Source organism: Mobula hypostoma, chromosome 2 (genome assembly GCF_963921235.1).
Source record: "Mobula hypostoma chromosome 2, sMobHyp1.1, whole genome shotgun sequence".
NCBI classification, from domain to species: domain Eukaryota; kingdom Metazoa; phylum Chordata; class Chondrichthyes; order Myliobatiformes; family Myliobatidae; genus Mobula; species Mobula hypostoma.
This window is the reverse complement of record NC_086098.1, coordinates 23,453,038-23,467,312: the sequence shown is the minus strand read 5'-3', so window position 1 is coordinate 23,467,312 and position 14,275 is coordinate 23,453,038. Positions and strand designations below refer to the sequence as shown.

General features: G+C 43.9%; 1 protein-coding gene across 1 annotated transcript in view; it reads right to left on the bottom strand.

The window, feature by feature from the left end:
* Positions 1 to 14,275, bottom strand: part of nkain2 (sodium/potassium transporting ATPase interacting 2) — a 663,645-nt gene that overhangs the window by 11,102 nt on the left and 638,268 nt on the right. The gene's annotated exons all lie outside the window — the stretch shown is intronic.

The following is a 14,275-nucleotide window of genomic DNA, read 5'->3' as shown; positions in this document are numbered from 1 at the left end:
ATACACATTCATGGACTTTAAAAACAAAGGAGGAAGCTATTTGTTTTTTCTGCCTGTTCCAGTTCTTTGAAGAATCCATCCAATTAGTTCCAATCTTTTGCTTTTTCCACCTACCTCAGCAATCTCTGTTGCTTATCCAATTTTCTTTCAAAAGTTAATGTTGAATCCATTTCTAACAAGTTACACATTATTGTAGCAAACAACCAATTAAATTTTACCTCATTGAAACTTCTGGGTTGTGCTTTTCCAGTTACTTTGAAGTTGCAAGCTCTGGTTACCAATCTCACTGCTAATGGAAACATTTACTCCCCAACATCGCCTTGAATACCTGTATCAATTCTCATTTTAATCTCTTTTTAGGAGATCCAAACATGGCTTCTATGGTCTTTTCATTGCTTGTATAGACTAATAAACCCCATAGTCATCCTCCTTCCTACAGTATGGTGCTCATAACTAGACATGATACTTATTGTAATGCCTAACCAGTAATTTGTGAAGGTTTAGCATAATTTTATTCTTAATTTTACTCTGTATCTGTATATATGAAGCAAAAGTTCCTAAAAGTGATTGCTAAAGCAATTTAATCAACTTGTGCCACATTTAAAGGTTTATTCCACTTGGAAACATCTGCTTCTGAAATCAGTAGGTATGGTGCTTCGTTTTGAATGGAAAACTTCTGCAATGTGTGTGTGGATGGGATTCGTAAATTTTACCAATAAGACAACCTATGTATGAGAAACACAAGATATTCTGCAGATGCTGGAAGTGTGTTGCTGTGTATGAAAACTTTGATGTCCTCATGTGGCAAAAATACTGCTCCAGATCAGATTCTAAAACATTCCTGAAAATTATAACAGTGTAACATTGACGGTACAGTCTAATACTTGAAGGGTTGACATAGGGAAAAGAAGAACACATATATTTTACATTAATGATTCAAAAACTAATACAGGTTATCTATCCTTTTTTTTTACAGTAGAAATAAATATTTTTAACCTCAACTACCATCAAATATTTACTTTTGTTTCAATGCAGTTTGCTTTAACTTGTGGACGTGAAGAGGATGTTTCCTACAGTGGGGGAGTCTAGGATCAGAAGGCACATCCTCAGTATAGAAGATAGCACTTTAGATGAGATGAAGAGGAATTTCTTTAGCTGAAGGGCAGTGCATCTGTGGAATTCATTGCAGACCAAGTCATTCAGTATATTTAAAGTGGAAGTAGGTAAGATTCTTGATTAGTAAGGGTGCCAAAGGTTATGGGGAGAAGGCAGGAGAATGGGGTTGAGACTGGTAATAAATTAGCCATGATTGAATGTAGAGCAGCCACAACAGTTCGAATGGCCTATTTCTGCCCCTATGTCTAATGGTTTAACTTCAGAGTATAGGTAAGATATCAAGAATTTAACCAAATAATAAACTGTTCTGCTTGCTCATGTTGATATATTAGCAGGGTGGCTCCACATGGTGGTTTGATGGATGGAACTGGGATTGTGGGCAGGATGGGATGCGAAAAAATGTCACAATAGCCATCTGTGGACTCAATATGGGTTTTTCTTGCAGAAGGACTTCACAACCATAGGAGACAGAAATGTGCAGTAGTGTGGCCCATCTGTTCTCCCAACTGTGCCAAGTTCACGGTATAATGTTCTGTAGGTGAACCTTGTCAATGTACATCTGGTTATAGCCAAATTACACAATGACCTTCATGTGATGCATCATCTGTCTAATTAACTGCACACCATTTTTTGTGCAATCCCCTGTAATGTTAATTCTTAATGTAACAAAAGACATTTTAATTATGGCATGACTTAAGAAGACTCCAAGAAAGATATATTCAGAGATGGTGGATCATCTGATGACTTTTCACAAACTGCTGACCATTAATGATTACAGAAGACTACTTCTTGCAAGTGAAATCCTAGTCCACTGTTGCCCCACCATTCTCTTTGAAGAAGACAAGAGAAGACTGGAGAGGTTGAGGAGTTAGCTGCAGACTCAGAAAAGTACAATACATAAACATGCAAATGAGAATACATTTATTACAAATGGAGTGAAAAGCTGTAGATGTTACTTTGTAAGAGATTAACATTTGTGGGCTTAAGCTAATGTGATGCAAAATAATTATTTTTGGAAAAAACTTTGGGAACATAATATAACAGAAGTTTATCAAATTTGGCTTTTTGCGTCGATAATGTCACTTTGCTCGATCAAAGCAAATCAGTTCTCTTGGTTTGCTCTTCCTTTAGGTGTTAATAGTTCATACTTTTGAGCATGTTCTTAAAAGCACAATGCTTTCTACTTCAACTCAATCCTGCAGCAACGTTTCCTATACTTGTAAAAAAAGGTAAAGACTATATTAAATCCTAACTTCTCTTTGCACTCTTTTGTAAAAATTCCATATTTTAGTGTAGGGCAATGTATCTGGCCAGCCAACAAAAGGGAAAAGTGTTTAATTCATATAATTTGTGATTCTTTGGAATCATCCTGCATATTTAAATCATGTTCTTGGCAGCTGTAACGTTCTTTCAACAATGAAGGAACTAAAACACAATGCATTGCTGTAAATGTGGTCCAAAATTGCCATACAAATTCATCATAATCCTTTTACCCTTGTGTTAGATTGTGCTGTTAATAAAATATGAAATGGTGGAGACAGGTATTTTTATATAAATTATCTTTCAATCTTTTTACACTACATTTCACTGTACTAGCTACTGTGATATTAAAAGAAATGTAAACACACTGATAACTGAGATTCCAGGCTGTGTTTTATGTGGTGTCATTTTAAAGATGTCTTTGATTTTAAAGTCATGCTAATCTCTATTCAAACCTTTGACATTGAAATTTCTATTTTCTTTCCCTTTTCAGATTATTGATTTTCTTTTGATTCCCAGGTGACGTATTACAACTTTGTACATTTCTCAGCGTTACCTTAGTTTCTCCATTTTACATCATACCCTTTGTGATCTCATGTTATCCATGTGTTCCACCAGTTGTTCACTTGACAATTCCTGTCTTGTTTCTTCCATCCTCCCATCCCCACCACCATTACAGCTGGCTGGCCTTGTAAACCTTTGCCCTTATTCCTTCTGAACAAGCACAAGGACCTTTTTCAATGCCCATCTCCGAGCTCATTTAGCTGTATATGTCAAATCTAGAGCATGTCCTTTCTGTTTGTTCTTGCATACAACATAGGAGAGAAGGGAAATGGGAACAGGCCATTCCATGCACAATGTTGTGCCGAGAAGCTAAAAAGCACATCAAACACACCCAAACACTAATCCCTCCTAACCACACAATGTCCCTATCCCTCCATCTTCCTTACATCCATGTGCCCATCTAAACATCTCTTAAAAGCCTCTACTGTATTTGCCTCTACCACCAGGCAGTGCATTCCAGGCATCCACAACTCTCCAAGTAAAAAAGTTACCCCTCACAGTGCCCTTGAGCCTGCACCCTCTCATCTTTACTGCTTGTCATCTGGTATTAGACACTATTACCCTGGGAAACAGATACTCTCCGTCCACTCTGTCTATGCCTCTCATAATCTTGTAAACCTTTATCAGATCTCCCCTCAGCCTCCAACGCTCCAGAGAAAACAACCCAAGTTTATCTAGCCTCTCGTGATAACGCATGTCCTCCGAATCAAGCAGCGCCCTCCTATAAAGGGGCGACCAGAACTGTATGCAGTACTCCAGATGTGGCCTAACCAGAGTTTCATGAAGTTGCAACATAACCTCCTGACATTTGAACTCAGTGCCTTGACTACTATATGCAAGCATTCCATAAGCCTTCTTAACCACCTTATTGACCCGTGGAGCCACTTTCAAGGAGCTGTGAATTTGGATCCCAGGATCTCTCTGCTCAGCATCACTATTAAGGACTTCCCCATTAACAGTATACTGTCTCCTTGCATTTGTCCTGTCAAGGTGCAATACCTCACATTTTTCTGAGGTAAACTCCACCCGAGTTAAATCTGAGTTAAACAGCTCATATCTGCAAGTTGTCTATATCGTGCTATATTCTTTGCCAGTCTTCTACATTATCCACAACTCCACCAATCGTGGGAACATCTTCAAATTTACTAACCCACCCATTTACATTTTCATCCAGGTCATCTGTATATGTCGCAAACGGCAGAGGTCCCTGCACAGATCCCTGTGGAACTCTACTAATTACAGTCCTCCAGCTCGAATAAGTCTCTTCAACCACTACCCTCTATCTTCTATTGCAAGCCAGTTCTGAATCCAAACAGCTAATTCACTGCAGATCCTGTACATCTTAATCTTCTGGATTAGCCTCCCACGAGGGACCTTGTCAAATGCCTTACTAAAATCCATACAGACAACACCAACTGCCCTAACCTCATCAATCTCTCTCATCACCTTGTCAAAAAACTCAATCAAGTTGGTATGGTACGACCTCCCATGCACAAAGCTACGCTGGCTCTTTCTAATTAGGCCATGAGTTTCCAAATGCTCATCTATCCCATCCCCAAGAATTTTCTCCAGCAATTTCCCTTTAACTAAGCTGAGCCTCACTGGTCTAAGTTCCCAGGATTTTCCTTTGTTCCCTTCTTAAATAGAGGTACAACATTAGCCAATTGTCAGTCCCCTGGGACCTTGCCTACAGCTAGAGAGGACGCAAAGATACTGGTTAAGGGCTCAATAATCTTGTCTCTTGCCTCCTTCAATAACCTGAGGTAAATCCCATAACATCCTGGGGACTTATCCACCTTAATATTCCTTAGGAGGCCCAACACTTCCTCCTCCTTGACCTCTAAATAGCCTAATGCATTTATACATTCAGCACTGATCTCCTGGTCTTCCATATCCTTTTCTGTGGTACAGTAAATACTTAAGCAAAGTACTCATTTAGTACTGCACTCATATTCTCTGCATCCAAGCAAAATGTTCCTCCCTTTATCCTTGAGTGATCTCACCCTCCCCCTAGTTATCCATAAGACAAAGGAGCAAAAGTCGGCCATTCGGCCCATCGAGTCTGCTTCGCCATTTTATCATGAGCTGATCCATTCTCCCCTTTAGTCCCACTCCCCCGCCTTCTCACCATAACCTTTGATGCCCTGGCTACTCAGATACCTATCAATCTCTGCCTTAAATATACCCAATGACTTGGCCTCCACTGTTGCCCGTGGCAACAAATTCCATAGATTCACCACCCTCTGACTAAAAAAATTTCTTTGCATTTCTGTTCTGAATGGGCGCCCTTCAATCCTTAAGTTATGCCCTCTTGTACTAGACTCCCCCATCATGGGAAGCAACTTTGCCACATCCACTCTGTCCATGCCTTTCAACATTCGAAATGTTTTTATGAGGTCCCCCCTCATTCTTCTAAACTCCAAAGAATACAGTCCAACAGTGGACAAACGTTCCCCATATGTTAACCCTCTCATTCCTGGAATCATTCTAGTGAATCTTCTCTGTACCCTCTCCAATGTCAGCACATCCTTTCTTAAATAAGGAGACAAAAACTGTCCACAGTACTCCAAGTGAGGTCTCACCAGCGCCTTATAGAGCCTCAACATCACGTCCCTGCTCCTATACGCTATTCCTCTAGAAATGAATGCCAACATTGCATTTGCCTTCTTCACTACCGACTCAACCTGGAGGTTAACCTTAAGGGTATCCGGTACGAGGACTCCCAAGTCCCGTCGCATCTCAGAACTTTGAATTTTTTCTCCATTTAAATAATAGTCTGCCCATTTATTTCTTCTGCCAAAATGCATAACCATACACTTTCCAACATTGTATTTCATTTGCCACTTCTTTGCCCATTCTTCCAATCTATCCAAGTCTCTCTGCAGAATCTCTGTTTCCTCAGCACTATCGGCCCCTCCACCTATCTTCGTATCATCAGCAAACTTAGCCACAAAGCCATTTATATTCCATAATCCAAATCGTTGATGTACAATGTAAAAAGAAGCGGCCCCAACACGGACCCCTGTGGAACACCACTGGTAACCGGCAGCCAACCAGAATAGGATCCCTTTATTCCCACTCTCTGTTTCCTGCCAATCAGCCAATGCTCTATTCACGTATGATAACTTTCTTATCTTGTTAAGTAGCCTCATGTGTGGCACCTTGTCAAAGGTCTTCTGACAATCCAAATATACAACATCCACTGCATCTCCCTTGTCTAGCCTACTGGTAATTTCCTCAAAAAATTGTAATAGGTTTGTCAGGCAGGATTTTCCTTTAAGGAATCCATGCTGAGTTCTGCCTATCTTGTCATATGCCTCCAGGTACTCTGTAACCTCATCCTTGACAATCGACTCCAACTTCCCAACCACCGATGTCAAGCTAACAGGTCTATAATTTCCTTTTTGCTTCCTTGCCCCCTTCTTAAATAGCAGAGTGACATTTGCCATCTTCCAGTCCTCCGGAATCATGCCAGGATCTGTCGACTTTTGAAAGATCATCGCTAATGCCTCCGCAATCTCCACAGCTACTTCCTTCAGAACACGAAGGTGCATTCCATCAGGTCCAGGAGATTTATCTACCTTTGGACTATTCAGCTTCCAGAGTACTTTCTCTGTCGTAAATGTGACTGCGCACACTTCTCTTCCCTGCCACCCTTGAGTGTCCGGTATACTGTTGATGTCTTCCTTGGTGAAGACTGATGCAAAATACTCGTTCAGTTCCTCCGCCATCTCCTTAGCTCCCATTACAATTTCTCCAGCGTCATTTTCTATCAGTCCTATATCTACTCTCACCTGTCTTTTACTCTTTATATACTTGAAAAAGCTTTTAGTATCCTCTTTGATATTATTTGCTAGCTTCCTTTCATAGTTAATCTTTTCTCTCTTACCCTTTTGCTCTTAAGTGAATGCCTTTGGATTCACCTTAATCCTACTTGCCAAGGAGTTTTCATGGCCCCTCCTGCCTTTTCTAATTCCCTTCTTTAGTTCTTTCCTGGCTTCTTTTTACTCCTCATGTGCTTCATTTGATCCTGACTTCTGAAGATTCTTAACTAAATTCATCACCTCTCCGGACATCCAAGGTTCTATTATCTTTCCATCTCTGTCCTTCCTTCTAACAGAAGCATACCTTTCCTGCACTCTGTGTAATTGATCTTCAAACACCCTCCACGTCTCTGATGTGGACTGGCCAGAGAAAAGGTGTTTCAAATAACGCTTCTAAGTTCCTGCCTAATGCCCTCATAATTTGCCCGACTCCAATTTAAAGCTCTCCCACAACGACCGTACCCACCATTCTTATCTATAGCTATCCTGAAAGATAAGGAATTCGGGTCACTTTTCCCTAACTATTCACCCACTGAAAGGTCACTGTCCTAGCCAGGCTCATTACCCAACACCATGTCTCGTATGGCCTTTCCCCTCGTTGGGAAGTCCACATATTGATTTAGGAAACCTTCCTGGATACACTTAACAAATTCAGCCCCATCTAAAACTCTTACACTAAGAAGGTCTCAGTTTATATTGGGGAAGTTGAAATCGCCCATGACAACAACCCTACTACTTTTACACAATTCCTTAATCTGATTATATTTATTCCTCAATGTCCTGGTGGCTATTAGGGGGTCTGTAGTACAACCCCATCAGTGTGATTGCATCCTTCTTATTCCCGAGTTTCACCCAAATGGACTCAGTGTCTGACCCCTCCATTATGTCTCCTCTGAGAGCAGCTGTGATATTTTCCTTGATCAGTAGTGCAACTCCACCCCACCTCTTTTACCTCCTACCTTTCCTAAAACTTCAAAAACCTGGAACATTAATCACTCATTGCAGGCCCTCTCTCAACCAAGTTTCAGTAATGGCTACAACATCATAGTTCCATGTACTGATCCATCCTCTAAGTTCATCACCCTTACACATAATGCTTCTAGTATTAAAATATACACACTTCAAACTATCCGACACATCATACCTGTTATTTTGATTTTGCCCTTTCAATGCTTTCCTGTCATGTAGTAAAAGGCCTCCATAGATCAGGGTTGACTACACACGTTGCGTCTTGGCTGTCTAGATCTGCAGGCCAGGACAGTACAATATCGAGAGCAAGCTGTTGTCCATACATCAAGCTCCCCTTCTCCATGCATCTGATAAAACTCAGAGTCCGATAGCACTTGGCACCAGCTGTGTCGCAGGAGATGCCAGTCAGTGTTGAACTCAATGTGGGAATCCAGCTCTGGGTTTTTCCTCCGGGTTTACCCCCAAAGCCTTCCCCAGGAGTGGGTATTCTCGCAAAGCAGTGGAGGTTTGAGATCAGAGCTTTCCTACTCCGAGATGAGCTGCCAAACATGGCTGACAAGCCCCATCTGCCCAAAGTGACTGGTTTTAAGGTGCCAGAACCCCACCTTTTCCCCTTCTTATGTCAGCAGAAAAGGTTCCACCAAGTACCAATTAAGCCCTCTCTAAATATTCATACACAACATCCTTCTTTTCTCTTTCTAATTGTCGCCACCTTGCAACATCATCATCAGACATGGAATCAACTTGCAAATGGGCTTTGGGTGACATTCAACTTTTCACCCCCTCTAAACCCCTCCGATAATTCTCGTGCATCAGTTTGCTCCTTTTTGAATGAGTTCCTGTTAAGGACTGCAAAGATCGCAGTGATTATTCTTGTCAGTGTGTTAAACACTCTCTGGTCACTGCAAATTCATTCCCCTTCCATGGCTACTACAAGCTGATGATATTATCTGCAATCTTGGCATCTATTTTACCCGCAAATTCAGCTGCCAATTGCATCATGCTAGCACAGAAACCAACATGTGCACTTCAGAATCCTTATTTATTCTTCTTTTTAGTGCTTGGGACAGCATTTAAATATAAAGGCACTATTTAGAGCACTGTGCAAAAGTCTTATATATATATATATACACACACACATATTGTAGCTAGAATGCCTAAGACTTTTGCACGGAACTGTAGTAATTTTATGTATTGCAATCTACTGCTGCCACAAAAGAAAAATGAATTTCATGACATACGTGAGTGATGATAAACCTGATTCGGATATGGGTCTCTCTTGTGGACTGAGAGTGGAAAGGGGGCAGGGAGAGGAATCATGGTTGGGAAAATGGGAAGGGAGAGGGGAGGGAGTTAGAAGCACCAGAGAGACATTCTGTAATGATCAATAAACTAATTGTTTGGAATCAAATGATCTTGCCTGGTGTCTCAGGGCTGGGTATGTCTATGTCTACACCCATCATCCGCCCCTGACCCGGCACTCCTCTGCCACATGTCCCAAACTCCTCCCATGGCACTCCACCCTTGCCACTCCCAACATCCTTTTGTCACACCAGATTTACAAACTGGCTCTCTGCTCCATGTTGACAAATACAGTATGGTACAAAAGTCTTAGGCATCCTAGCTATATATATATGTGCCAATGACTTTTACACACTACTGTATCTGAAACGTATTGCACAGTTAGAAGGCACGATAAACTGTTAAACTGTGTGAACTGCTACATTGCCAATTTTATGATAGTTACAAAAATATGTTTTTAGAGCAACAAATATTTTAAGGACTTCTTTAAATTTAATGAATATGGTATTATCCTCATATTTAGTGTTACTATTTGGTGATAATACAAGACAATTGTGGACATTCTAAAATACGTGCTGTTTTCATAGAGAAATCAAGAAGATTTTTAAAATTTAACTTACGGGATGTGGGTGTCATGGTCCGGATCGGGGTCCGTTTAAATTTAGCTTGTTTATGTTACGATCCGGACCGTTGATTCCCTGTTTTCCCGTGTCCCTTGACTTTGGTGGTTAGAGGCAATTAACGCTCGGCTGAACCGGTAGTTTATAGTCTCCGACTTTCAGCCGTTCGGGGCGGGAGCGTTTGCAAAGTCATCAAAGGTACGGTGTGCCGATGTCATCTGGCCGGAGCAAGCCTAGTCTCTGCCGAAGTGAGTGCCGATAATTCGCCTCTCCTCACCGGAGCAACCCTGTCAAGTTACCTCGCCAAAGTGAGCCTGCAAAGTTTCCTCACCGAGGTGGGTCCGTCAGTTAATCCGCCGGAGGGAATCAAGAACTGCTGTCTACTGTTCCCGGGCCGAGTCGAGAGCTCACCACTACCCGGAGGCTCCAAGTCAAGTCTTGGCCCTGGCGGCATTTAAGCACCAAGTCCTGGCCCTGGCCCTGGCGGCATTCAAGCACCAAGTCAAGTCCTGGCCCTGGCGGCATTCAAGCACCAAGTCAAGTCCTGGCCCTGGTGGTCTGTGATTCCTGTCCTACCCCCTTGTCTGAATCCCTTCTCTGCCCCTCTCACCTCTAGCCCTTGTCTGCAGCCCCCGTCTGCACTTCGGTCTAGTTCCATCACTGGAGCTAGATAGGTACTGTCTGGTGTTCATTCATGTTGGTCTTGTCTTGTCTTGTCTTGTCCTCACCCCCGTGGGGTAGGTCAGGCCATCTTGCCGTTGCTCTGCGGGGGGTCATGTCTTGTCCTGTCTGGTCCTCACCTCCGGGGGGGTAAGTCAGGCCGTCTTGCTGTTGCCCCGCGGGGGGATCATGTCTTGTCGTGTCTTGTCCTCGCCTCCGTGGGGTAGGTCAGGCCATCTTGCTGTTGCCCCACGGGGGGTCATGTTCTGTCTTGACTTGTCCTCGCCTCTGTGGGGTAAGTCAGGCCGTCATGCCATTGCCCCGCGGAGGGTCATGAGTCCCGGCCCTATGTCCTGTACCCAAGGAGAGGTCCCGGCTCTCTGTTCTGTGTGCGAGTCCCGGCCCTATGTCCTGTACCCAAGGAGGGGTCCTGACTCTGTGTTCTGTGTATGTGTCCATGGTTCCATGTACCTGCTCCCCTAGACCGAGGCTCTGTGTTCCCATGTTCCTCCTCTCCCTAGCCCATGTCATGTCCTTGCCTAGTTCTGGGGTCCGAGCCCGAGGCAAGACCCAGGTACTGGGTCCTTGCCCAGTCTCGGGCTCGGAGTCCATACCCTAGCCTCTTCATGTCTCCCCTAGTTCTGGGAGCTGATTCCGAGTCCAAGTCCAGACCCTTGGTCCCAGCCTAGTCGTAGTCCTGAGCCCTTGTCCAGTTCGCTATTCCCTGCTCCTGCCTTGCTCTCCTGGTATCGAACAATAAACTGAATCTAAGTAACCTCACAAGATGTGTCTTGCATTTGGGTCCACCCTTGCTCCCTATGCCTCCGCTATTGTGACAGTGGATGGTGTCAGCTAAGCCGGCGTTTATTGTCTATCCCTAGTTGCCCTTGAGAAGGTGGTGATGAGCTGCCTTCTTGAACTGCTGCAGGCCCTGAGGTGTAGGTACACCCACAGTGACGTTAGGGAGGAAATTCCATGATTTTGACCCAGCAACACTGAAGGAACAGCGATATGTTTCCAAGTCAGGATGGTGAGTGACTTGGTGGGGGATTTCCAAGTGGTGGTGTTCCCAAGTATCTACTGTTCTCATCCTTCTAGATGGTAGTGGTCGTGTGTCTGGAAGGTGCTGCCTTAGGAACTTTGGTGTGTTGTTGCAGTGCGTCTTGTAGATAGTACACACTGCTGCATCTGTTCATTGATGGTGGAGGGATTAGATGCTTGTGGTAGGGGTACCAATCAAATGGGCTGCTTTGGATTGGATGGTGTGAAGCTTCTTGAGTGTTGATGGAGCTGATCCAGGTTAGTGGTGAGTATTCCATTACACTCCTGTCCTGAGCCTTGTAGATGGTGGATAGGCTTTGGGAGTCAGGAGGCGAGTTACATGCCACAGGATTCCTAGCCTTTGACCTGCTCTGGTAGCCACAGTGTTTACATACATAGAACATAGAATAGTACAGCACAGTACAGGCCCTTCGGCCCACAATGTTGTGCCAACCCTCAAACCCTGCCTCCCATATGCCCCCACCTTAGATTCCTCCATATACCTGCCTAGTAGTCTCTTAAACTTCACTAGTGTATCTGCCTCCACCACTGACTCAGGCAGTGCATTCCATGCACCAACCACTCTCTGAGTAAAAAACCTTCCTCTACTATCCCCCTTGAACTTCCCACCCCTTACCTTAAAGCCATGTCCTCTTGTATTGAGCAGTGGTGCCCTGGGGAAGAGGTGCTGGCTATCCTCTTATCATGGCTAGACCAGTTCAGTTTCCTGTCAATGGTAAACCTCAGGATGTTGATAGTAGGGGATTCAGTGATGGTGATGCCACTGAATGTCAAGGGACGATCATTAGAGCCTCTCAAGCTGGAGAAGGTCATTGCCTGGCACCTGCATGGCTTGAATGCTACTTGCCACTTGTCAGCCCAAGCCTGGATATTGTCCAGGTCCTGTTGCATTTGGGTATGAACTGCTTCACTATCTGAGGAGTCACGAACGGTGCTGAACATTGTGCAGTCATCTGCATACATCCCCACTTCTGACCTTATGACGGAAGCAAGGTCATGGATGAAGCAGCTGAAGATGGTTGGTCCTACGACACTTCTCTGAGGAACTCCTGCAGTGATGTCCAGAGGATGAGATGATTGACCTACAACCACCACAACCATCTTCCTTTGTGTTAGGTATGATACCAACCAGCAGAGGGTTTTCCCCCTAATCCCCATCGACTCCATTTTAGCTAGGGCACCATGATGCCATACTCGGTCAAATGCTGCCTTGATGTCGAAGGCTATCACTCTCACCTCACTTCTGGTATTTAGCTCTTTGGTCCATGTTTGTACCAAAGAAGTGATGAGGTCAGGAGCTGAGTGGCCTTGATGGAACACAAACTGGGCATCCGTGAGCATGTTTTTGCCGAGTAGGTGCTGCATGATAGCACTGTTGATGACCCCATCCATTGCTTTGCTGATGATTGAGAATAGGCTGATAGGGTGGTAATTGGTTGGGTTGGACTTGTCCTGTTTCTTGCGTACAGGACACATCTGGGCAATTTTCCACATTGCCGGGTGGATGCCAGTGTTGTAGCTGTACTGGAACAGCTTGGCTAGTGGCACGGCAAGTTCTGGAGCACAAGTCTTCAGGACTATTGCCAGGATTTTGTCTGGGATAGCCTACACAGTATCCAGTGCTTTCAGCCCTTTCTTGATATCATGTGGAGGGAATTGGATTGCCTGCATACTGACATCTGAGATGCTGGAGAGTTCTGGAGGAGACTGAGCTGGATCATCTACTCGGCACTTCTGACTGAAGATTGTTGCAAATGCCTCAGCCTTATCTTTTGTGCAGGTGTGCTGGGCTCCTCTATCATTGAGGATGGGGATATTTGTGGAGCCTCCTCCTTCAGTGAGGTGTTTGATTGTCCACCACCATTCACAGCTGGATGTGGCAGGACTACAGAGCATAGACCTGATCCGTTGGTCGTGGGACCACTTAGCTCTGTCTATCACTTGCTGCTTATGGTGCTTGGCATGCAAATAGTCCTGTGTTGTGGCTTCACCAGGGTGACGCCTCATATTGAGGTATGTCTGGTGTTGTTTTGGCTCGCGTTCCTGCACTCTTCATTGAACCAGAGTTGATCCCCTGACATGGTGGTAAAATTGGAGTTGGGGGTATGCCGGGCCATAAGTTACAGATTGTTGTTGAGTACAATTCTGCTGCTGCTGATGGCCCGGGGCGCATATTTCATGCAACAGTTTTAGTATGTGGTCCTATAAGTAGAGTACGTAGTATTTTTATTAAAATATGAATATATGTAAACCATACATCACTCCCTATTACGCCAAAATGAACTGATGCTATGCCACCGTTTTAAATGTTGTGATCTTGCAAGGCACTCTCAATGGGGCAAATCACACTTTTTACTATTTTCAAAAGGCTAAATACGCTGTTGAAACGTAACAAAAAAAAACAAATTTGATACTTTTTTATTTAGAAACCATGACAGTTTATGTGGCCTGTCAGTCTTCCACGTAGGGTTGAGCCGTGGACTGGATGACGTCATCTCATCCGAGATTTCTGTATTTCAATGTCCCTTTATAGAATTCCGAAACTTTCTGAAGCCCAGATAGATGATAGACGTCGATTCCTTTCACAACTATGATCCCTTCATCAGACCAGTTCTAAAGGCTTTATAAAGCACTGGTGAGGCCTCATTTGGGAGTATTGTGAGCAGTTTTGGGCCCCTTAGAAAGGATGTGCTGCCATTGAAGAGGGTTCAAAGTAGGTTGCCGAGAATGATTCCAGGATTGAAGGGCTTGCCAGCTGAGAGTGCTTGATGGCCCTGGGCCTGTACTCACTGGAAACTTGAAGGATGAGGGGTAACCTCATTGAAACTTATCGAATGTTGAAAGGCTATGATGGACTGGATGTGCAGAGGATGTTTCCTATAGTGGGAGAGTCTAAGA